The sequence below is a fragment of the Kryptolebias marmoratus genome, linkage group LG23 (genome assembly GCF_001649575.2).
Source record: "Kryptolebias marmoratus isolate JLee-2015 linkage group LG23, ASM164957v2, whole genome shotgun sequence".
Lineage (NCBI taxonomy): Eukaryota > Metazoa > Chordata > Actinopteri > Cyprinodontiformes > Rivulidae > Kryptolebias > Kryptolebias marmoratus.
Window position 1 is genome coordinate 14376685 of NC_051452.1, and position 10459 is coordinate 14387143.

Here is a 10459-nt window from a genome sequence, read left to right on the forward strand (position 1 = left end):
CACACACACACACACTCATCACAAAACTATTTAGAAACTAACTGGGGGTGGCTGGTTAGAATGTATGAATGACTTTATCACTTTTGCAGCATCGTCTCATCAGGCAGCTAATTCCCATTCAGCTCATTGGTTTATGGTCCACTCACGGCTGAGTTATCTGTGCACTGCTTTACACAACTTAGAGGTACACACACACACACACACACACCTGAATACAGAAGTCATCACAACAGGAAAAATAAAGATTTTACATAATTCACAACTTTAATGGTTTTTAAAGCTGGCTGAGAATGTTACATATAAAACTCTCTAATGTTTGAATCAAATTTTTAAAGTCTGTCACTGATAAATTCTGGTTGGAAGGTAGAAATGTTCCACTCTGCTATTGACTGCTGCTTTCACTCAATTGTTTTTGAAGAAACACCACATGAACACGTGAACAAATTTAAGTTTGTTTTTCAGTTCATATTAAACCTGAGTTGTGTTAAATTTTGATCACAGATCTAATATAGTCCTGATTATGTTATGACTTCTCACAGAATGACCTTGTTTACAGGAGTGATGTTGAATTTTCTCCTCAAGGGAACCAGACTGCCTTGCTTTTCCCTAACTCCTCCTTCTGGCCCAGTATTTCAATATACAATAAAAGCTCCTGTGTTGACGTGAGGGGGGAAAACTTTGATTTGGAGCTTCCCCATTTGGACCTGGGACTCTGATGTTAATTCCTAATTGGCTTTAATGCTCTCTATATTTTGTGCACAATATGTAAATAAACCTGTTTAAGTGATTTAATCTAACAATGCCTGGAAATTTTTTTTCTGCCATGACAGTCGTTAAGTGGAGAGGAAAAGTTGATATATCAGTGAGTTACAGAGGAATCAGAAAGAGAGAAGACAGTGAAGTCTGTGCGTTTGGAAGGAATGATCAGTCCTGGACTCTAAGCTGCTCTGATGTTGGTTACTCTGTCTGGCACAAAAACAGAAAAACATTGAGCTCCCCCTCCTCCATCTCTGACAGAGTCAGAGTCTCCTCTGACTCACTGATCCACCTCCACACCTTCAACACTACATTCACTGAAACTTTGTATCCTGGATTCTGGTTTTGGTCTCCTGGTTCCTCAGTGTTTCTGTGTTGAGTTTGATGTAAAGTCTGTAGTGAAATTTGTCTGAGATAATTGAGGTTTACACAAAAATGAAACAATAGAATAGATTTTTGTGGTGATTTAATTTAAAATTGCAATGGACAGGTTCATACAGCATGTGAAAGTCTGATTAAGTTGTGACAACATCATTCTCAAACAGGAGATCAGAACATATTATCAACCTGACAATGCCATATTCAAATCCACATATATGAATGTGCTTCTGATAACAAAATGACATGATACAGAAATCAGAAACTTCAAATACCAAATACTCCTTGGACTCATTATTCTAATATAATTTTACTCTACATTCCTCTCTTCTGATCAGAAATTATCACATAATTTGATTGAACAATATGTCAATTACACATAGCAGTCTAGAACACCAAAGGTGATTAACATGTTTCACAAAGAGATTAAAACAAAACCAACAAACAACTTTAATGAACCACACATGAACAAACATTACATAAAACAGGTTGAAATCACACTAAAACCAGGAAAACTACAACACTAAAAAGTCTGACAATCAAACTGAACTTGAAGTAAAACCCACTGTAAAAATTAAGCTAGGAGGAGAAAGGAAAGGAGGAAATCAAAAAACAGGAAAGAGCAAAAAAGTATCCATTTCCATTGCTATGTTGTTTTTCTTTGGGATAATTGCTGTGGAAATGAAGGAGGGAGGGATAATTATGATTATAACAGGAAAAACTAACAAATACTCTCACTGAAATGCTGATGCAGAATAGAAGAACTGAAAAGAGGGAAAGAGAGAAAGAGAAGGGAAGTTTGGGGAAAGGAGAAAGGGTGTGTGATTAGGCAGAGCAAGCTGTTTGCCCAAGTTAGTTAACGGAAAAACAAACAGGTAAATTATTAAAATTTGCATGAATTCCACTCAAACTGACCACACACTCATGATCCAGATAATATTGTACATAATAAATAATAATCAACCCACAAAACATTTAAAGATATAATAATACTTACCATTTCACTATCCACCAAAAATTAGCTGGTTTGGTGATCTTGGGATTTTGATGTGTGTGAGTACTTCCTGGTGGACCGTCCTAGGCAGGTGATCGACACCTCGTCGCCACTCCTCCCTTACCTGCAGCGGATCAGGCTCATCAGGGAACCAGGTGTACTTAAGGCTGTGGTGGGAACTAGACCAGTGCTGGAGCATTGCTTGCCAAGTGGTAAACGTGCAAAGCCTTTGTGAATCTCGAGATCCGAAAAGCCTTGTTGTGATCCTTGTTTTTGTTTTGGCTTGTATCTGCCTCAGGATTACCTGTCCACCCCGGAACCAGTCTGGTCTGCATTCAAGAATCTCCATTAAGTTAAGTACTCACCTGTTCACCCGTGCCTGTCTGCCTGCAAATCCGCTACAAATTGGAAAGGAGGAACTTACCTGCAAACCATCTGGAAACACCATCAAACCTTCTCTGGAAACTACTCACCTCGTCCTATCTCCTCCATGCTGTGGATAACACTTCTCCTTGTAAGAACACTCACCAGAAAGATTACCTTCACCTTACTCCTGCTCACTACCTGAAGAACTCTCTACTCATTACGTCCTCTGTTTCCAGGTCCCGGCTCCTGTTCTCGCTTGCACAATTCTCACTGTAAATAAAGTCACTTATCGTTACGTTTTGGTCTAATGTGACTGTCGCCGAGCTGCTCTATTAGAAAATAACCTGAATCCTGACAGCTGGATCAAACATCTATCCTTGGGTCTAGCTAGGAAACCATGAGTAAGTCAAATCAACAGATTTTTGTCCTCTATCTAAGAAATTGTTTATAAAAATGTATATATCTTTGTAAATTCAAGTATCAAATCATATAAAAAGTGTGGTCTAAAAAACTGTGGTCTACATGATAAAATAAAGTTCCAGGTTAGTTAGTTTTTTTTTTTTTTTAATATATGGATAAAAAGACAGAATCATCCAGATGTTCATAAGAGTCTTTAAGGCTTCTGGAAATCCTTTGATTCTAGCTGCAGGTGTTGTTAACCTTCCCTTGGCCTTTGGGTCACATTGGCCCGAAGTTACAAGGGCTTCTTTACTACTTTTTGTCTCCCTCTCTTTTAAGGGCTTCGGGAGGGTTAAATGTGTTTCTGTTTCTCAAAGATCTCCAGGTTTGGATGAGTTAAAAATTGGGAGCCTTCTGTGCGACTTGAATGGAATGATGATGTGGAGTGTCTGAGCTGCCACAGCTCACTGTTAGAGATGAAGAGAAAAGTGCACAAACACTTCTACTTTCTCTCTCAATCTCTTGTCTCTGCTGGACTTTTTGTTGCTGCAGCTGAAACTCTTGAGTCTCGTGTGTAAACACCGTTAAATGAGTGTGTGACGCAGTTAGTTCAGAACGCTGCAAGTCGTCTTTTAACACAGACAAAAAAACGTGAACATATCTCCCCAGTGTTTGCTTCCCTTCACTGGCTCCCTGTTTGGTTTAGAATTGATTATAAAGTTTTATTGTTGACCTATAAGGCTCTGAATGGGCAGGCTTCTGTGTTCTCTAGATCCCTCCAGAGGCTTCATCTCTTGGTGTGTTTTAAGATTCTTCTTAAAACCTATTTGTACTCATTGGCTTTTAATACAGCATGAGAGCTGAGACATGGGCTGTTTTTTGTGGTTTTTGTTTCGTCCTATTTGTGTTTGTTTTGTTTTTGTTGTTTTTGTGTAGCACCTTGGCCAACTGGAGTTGTTGTTAAATGTGCTATATAGATTTGATTTAATTTGAATGGATTTGACGCATCACTCAGATATGGATGGAAGAGTTGGTGTTGGTGAGGTGAGAAAAACTGACCTTTGAGCAGCAGAAACACACCCACAGATAAACTCAGATCATTTCCAGTAAATGTTTAAACATCATAAAGCTGGTTCTTCCTGTAGAACAGTAAATGTTAACCTTACTCAACTTTGATTCACCTTCAGGACAAGGCTGCTGCTTTTGTCTACATGAAAAAAGTGAATTTCCTTTGTCTTCCTTTGTCTTCACCCGGTGTTCAAAGGAGAACAGAGCTTTTGGACAATGAAACAAATATTTTTTTAAAGAATAGGCTAAAACTCAGATTTTTAAGTTGTCTCATTGAACAACTTTATTATTATTATTATTAATGTCTGTGTCACATTTCCCTGCAGTTGTCCTGGTTTGTTTACAGGAACATGGAAAGAAGCTACATAGATGGCCACTACAGTGAAACTGGGATTCATTTGTTGGGAGTAACATCATCTTTTAAAAATGTTTTAATTTGGTAGACAATTTGGTCATTATTAGTAAGGTTGACAGTTTAAATAATTGCATGATCACCCCTCTGCACGAGAACCATGAACTAAATATATACATTGTAAAATAATTAAATGTGTTTTTAAATGAAGAATGTTCCTAATTAGGACATTTATTATTTATTTTCATTATTTAAAGATGCATTTAATCATTTTTCTTTTCTTTTATATATGTATGTATTTCATAGTTTAATGGTATATTTCACTTTTTTATTATGTATTTAATAAATAAATGATATATTTAACTATTGAATTTGACATTTATGTAATGGGGCATTTACATTTAATTATTTCATGATGTATTTAGTTATTTAATTTCGTCACTTTTGAGGTTCCATACCCAGCAAGTAGGTTTTTGTTTGTTTGTTTTTATTTCATTCACGCAAATTTACAGGCTTACAGATACATTACACATTTTGAGCATATTATGATAATACAATGAACAGAAACAATAAACATGGACAGGGAAAGCGGCATAGGTACATTAACACAAAATCCTAAATAGCAACAGGAGCCACAGTAAAAGAAAGTTTCACAATACTATTATAAAGCCTTTGTGCATTTTGTGAATTGCATATACGTATTAGGTGACAGGTTCTCCCCGTGCAAATGTGGTTCTAAAGCTTTTTCTGAAAATTATCTGTGAAGTTTGTTTCCTAAAAAATTAGGGAAAAACAAAATACAAATAGGCTTCCTTTATAAAAAATATCAAATCAAATAACTAACATCAATTATTATTAGGTAACATTATACTATATTATTAAGCTCATTCTTTTTTCCCTTTCTGTTTAGCATAAAAGTCGTAATATAGACTTAATTGTAAATTTAAAAAAATAAAATTAAAAAAAAAAAAAAAACAATTCCTCACGTTCAACTTTATTTTAAAAAGAGCTCTGAAATAATAAGAGTTGTTTAATGTCCGTGATGTTAAACCAGTTATATAAAAATAAATAACAACAATAAAAAAAACCACTTATTTTTTTAATATAAAACCCCTCCCGCTTCTGGGTTCCTGTAAAAATAAAGAGGAAGAAACATGAAACTGAAAGCATTTCATCCCTTCAGACTCCATTTTGTCTCGACAGCAGAAGAAAGACGACTGAAAGCTGAATGTGAGTGTTAACTCAACATTCTTCTTCTTTTCCTTCAGAGTCTCTGAGTGGCTTTTCTCTCTGTGGAGGGAAGAAGAGGCAGAACTCACTTTGATTCACCTTAAGGACAAGGCTGCTGTTTTTGTCCAATTGTCTCATTTCCTTCCTGTTTGTCATGAAAAAGTTTTTATTTATTTGTTTATTTATTTTTTTTCTTTATGGGTTTTTGGGCACTGGAACACGCATAAAAACTGTAAAAACTCGTTTTATTATATTTGTCTTGAACAACTAAATTATTTTTTCCATGTAAGCGTAACATTTCTCAGAATCACTTACATCAGCTTCCTGGTCTGATATGACGTCACGATGCGTTCAAGTGCAACTCGGAACATCAATAATCTACACTGCAAGACCTTTAACGTAAAAAAAGAAGACTCAGGACGCAAAGTACTATTTGATTCTTCATTGACTGATTAAAGAACAATGATATATTAGTCGAAAGTTTCATGAGCTTTACTGAGAACTTAAAATGGCTTAAAATCGTCCTCCACTGAGAGAGTTGGTCATTGGTCATTGGAGGGTAGTCGTTTTATTTAAATAACGCCAGATCACATAGAGAGCTATTTCTGCAGTCGCTCCTTCACATTATGAAGCACCAAACTTGGAAAAAAAGGACCAAAGTATAGTTCATGTTCAGCGTCTCTGACACGGACACGCGGTGTGTCACGTGCGTACGCTTTCACGCAAGTGAACAAACACTCCAATCAGCAGACAAGGAGCGCAAAAAAACAATATGTAGCAAAAACTTGCAAAGCGAGCAAGAATATCTCAGTTTTTTAAACGTGCTGAAAGTGGTTCTGATGGCAGGACCTGAATGTCCAAGAACACAAAGGAGCCCAAGAGCTTCATGACTGTGGAGGAGCAAAACTGACAGAATTAAAGATAAAAGGTCAAATAAATTAATTAATATGCTTAAAATGCACCAATTAATTTTAAAAAGGAGAACTTTACCCAAGTTTTATAATTTAATTGACATTCATGTTTATTTTTTCAGTTTAGTTCCAACAAATTATATTTTTAAGCACATAATTTAAATTGTACTGTTTATAAAAATATATTCTTTGTTTTTCCTTTTCCTTATAGATGCATTTTTGTCTCTTTAATTATTTTTTTATTGTTTTTTCCCCACAAGTCTTTTTATTTCCATGTGTTGTTTTTATATTTTTCTCCTCTTTTCACATGATAAAAGTTGCAGAGACTTGTGACTTCAGCTGTTGCTAGTTAAATCTTACTGATGAGCTCATTTGTTAACAATGTGTCTTTATTAATGTATAGCTTTATAAAAATGTCCTGTATAGGACACAGTGAGGGGACTATAAATTAATTAAACCCACATACCACAGTAAAACCACTGAAAAATTATCTAAGATGTTTGGAACATTTTGAATAAGACTGCAGTGAAATTAGTTGATATATTTTTTTAGAGCATTTTGATGAGTGGACAGTACAGAAGTGACTGTTTTGATGATATTTGTTTTTGGAGATTTGTTCAAATTTTCCAACTTTTTTCTAAAAATGAGTGACTTGTCAAATAAATCTCAAAAAACTTTAAAGCTTCCAACAAGAACTAAGCTGCTGTGTTATAACATTGTTTCTACATTCTTAGCAGAGGTCAGTCAGTTTAATGGTCTTTTTCTGGGTTTAACTTTAGTTTTTAATTTGCTACATTCAAGTTCAGTTTTTTTGTTTGTTTTATGAAGTTTGATGTGATGATTTGAAATCATGAGAGTAAACATCATTGAATGGTGGAGCACGTGACTGCAGCACCGACAGAAACATCTATAAACATCAGGCCTGTATTCAGCTGCAGCCTGACTGGACTCATGCTTTGAGCCCATTATTAGAAAGCAGGGATCATTTCAATCCTAAAGAACAGTTTCTGCTAAAAGTAGCACATTTTTGTATTTCTTTGCATCATCTGAAGCAATCAGAAGAAATAAAAGAACCAAACATTTGAACAAAGAGGAGAAGTTTGAAAAGCAGCTCTGTTTTTCAATATTAAAAATGTTCAAAGAATGCAGAGCATTTACCATTTAAGTACAGTTAGTGCTCCCACTGCTGGTTACAGTTCCATGTTTACACACCACTACACCTGTATTTATCTGTGTTCTGATTGAGGTTTGAGTTCTGTGGTTGTAATTGTAGAGACCGACGATCTGAAGGAGTTGGAACTTTGTGATTTCATGTTCATGTCAGTAAATCTCTGCTGTTCAGGTGTTGAAGTTATAAAAGATTTGTTAGCAGCTAAAAATCTGTTTTACATATTTAGAAGATTTACATGAAGCAGAGAAACTCATCTCTCTGTAAGAATCTGCTGATCACTCTGTAATGTTGTGATTTCCTGTAAATGGAGAGGGGCCGGAGCAGCTCGGCTCAGGTGATCCAGGTACACAAATAAAGGGAGGAGACAAAAAATGAAAGTATTCAGTCAGTTCAGACTCCATTTTACTGTCGACAGAGCAGTAAGAGAAAAAAAAAAAGTTTTAGTTCAGTTATTCAAGAGTTTAACTGAGTCAGCTGCAAAATGAGAATTTTAGGTTAAATAAACATATCAATTAATAATTACATATACATTTTAATTAATTAATTTATTGATTCTAATCTTTTTCACTCTTTTATTACACTGCAACAATAAAATGATCTTTTTGGATTGTTAAAGTGTCATTCAGTTCACCTCAATGTACAAGGTGAATTTATGACAGTTTATTAAACACTGAACTCTGAGTGGGAGTGTTTGTCTTCTTGTTACTCTTGAACAAACCTGTCTGTCTGGATTTTCCTGCTCTCAGTTCGTGTGTTTCCTGAACTGAGTGAAGATGAGCAGTTTGGAGGAAGAAGAGGACAGAACAAAGTCTTCAGGATCCATCTGTCCGTCCTTGAAGAGTGACCGGTCCAAAGGATTACCTCCAGACCTCAGTTGTGAAGCTGGACCCTCAGACACAAAGTAAGAGACTGTCTCTGATGAACTGATCTGATGTCAGCTCACAGCAGGAAGAACTGTGTTTTTTATGAATCACAGCTATGGCTTTACATTAGCAAAGCTCATATATGTAGATTCAGTCTGATTACACTGTTAAATTATTTCAAAAGAAAACAGCGTAAGATTGACTTTTTATTAAAACATCTAGTTGAGTTTGGTTCAACTTCATAAACAAAAAATGCAGTTTTGAATCAACATGTTATAATTTAAAAAGAAATCACATGACCAAACCTAAAGGTCAGTCAGTTAGCTCAATGATAACTGATAAAATGATCAGTTTTTGTTGCAGAGCTTAACATAAAACAACTAAAAACTGTTCTTAACTGTGGATCTTTTATCTGTGAAACAAACCAGCAGCTACAGGACAGTTTTTATGTTAGCAGGGTTTGGTCCGCAACATCGCAACAGTGGATTCCTTCAGTTTTCCGTAGCTTTGATTATTTCTGTTCTTCACATCAACATGAAGAACTGTAAAGTCACCAGAATTAAATGACATGAAAACAGTGCATGAAGTCTATTTTATTTGTAACCAGAATGTTGTTGATTGTTTTTGTTTTTGATTGTCCATGGCAGCGTTGCTGTTTGTACTTCCTCTAACTCTTTTCCAAATATTCTTTCAAATACCTTTAAATTCATGGTCATTAAAATAAAAACCTGTCTTTGTTAAGAGAACAAAACAAGTAAAATCAAAGACTCATTTTCTACAATGTGTTTAAAACTGTAAACCTGGTACAGAGCTGTTCTGGTTACAATCTGGTAAAATACAATTATGTTGAACTGTTTTATTAATAACTTTATTGTTTGTTGTAGTCATATTATTCTACCTTTCTCCTCACAGGAAGAATCAAAGTCCTGTTCATAAGGAGGAGCAGCCGTCCTGCTGTTCTTTGTGTCAGGACGTCCTGAAGGATCCGGTCTCTACCAGCTGTGGACACTGGTTCTGCAGACGGTGCATCACCTCATACTGGGACCAGTCTGCTTCATCTGGACCCTCCTTGTGTCCCCAGTGTGGAGACAGATCCAGAACCAGAACTGGACTGCAGACAGCCAGTCAGATCAGTTCTGTACAAGGTAAGACTGAACATCTGTCTCATGATGGACTCGTTTCTGAAAACTGGAACTCTTGTTTTTCAGACAAAAAGATTTAGATTTATAAATGTCTTTGTTGTTTTCCATCAGATGTTGGTCTGCAGAAGGTTTTAGATGAACATAAGATCAGTCTGAGGAGGAGATGTGAATGTGTGACTGAAGGAAGTGATGAAACAGGAAGTAGAACCCAACTCAACAGGATCTACACTGAGCTCTACATCACAGAGGGACAGAGTGAGGAGGTTAATACCCAACATGAGGTGAGGCAGCTGGAGACAGCTTCCAAGACCAAGAACCTCCAGGACACTCCAATCAGGTGTCAGGACATCTTTAAAGCCTTCCCTGAGCAACATGCAGCCATCAGAGTGGTTCTGACAAACGGCGTCGCTGGTGTTGGAAAAACCTTCTCAGTGCAGAAGTTCACTCTGGACTGGGCCGAGGGCTCGGAGAACCAAGATGTCAGTGTGGTGATTCTGCTGTCGTTCAGGGAGCTGAACTTGGTCAGAGATGAGCAGCACAGTCTTCTCACGCTGCTCCATGTTTTCCATCCAACATTACAGAAGCTGCCAGCAGAGAAGCTGGCTGTCTGTAAACTTCTCTTCATCTTTGACGGCCTGGATGAAAGCAGACTTTCACTGGATTTCACCAACAGGCAGCTGCTTTCTGACGTCACACAGAAGTCATCGGTCAACGTGCTGCTGACAAACCTCATCAAGGGGAACCTGCTTCCCTCGGCTCTGGTCTGGATCACTTCCCGACCTGCAGCGGCCAATCAGATCCCTCCTTCATGTGTGGACAGGCTAACAGA

At 36.7% G+C, this 10459-nt stretch overlaps 2 protein-coding genes across 13 annotated transcripts in view; one reads left to right on the plus strand and one right to left on the minus strand.

Annotated features, from left to right (window-relative positions):
• The window catches only part of LOC108242155 (NACHT, LRR and PYD domains-containing protein 12-like), a 608460-nt gene that overhangs the window by 517186 nt on the left and 80815 nt on the right, over positions 1-10459 (minus strand). The window lies entirely within an intron of this gene.
• Positions 1-10459, plus strand: part of LOC108249966 (NACHT, LRR and PYD domains-containing protein 12-like) — a 417931-nt gene that overhangs the window by 295301 nt on the left and 112171 nt on the right. The window lies entirely within an intron of this gene.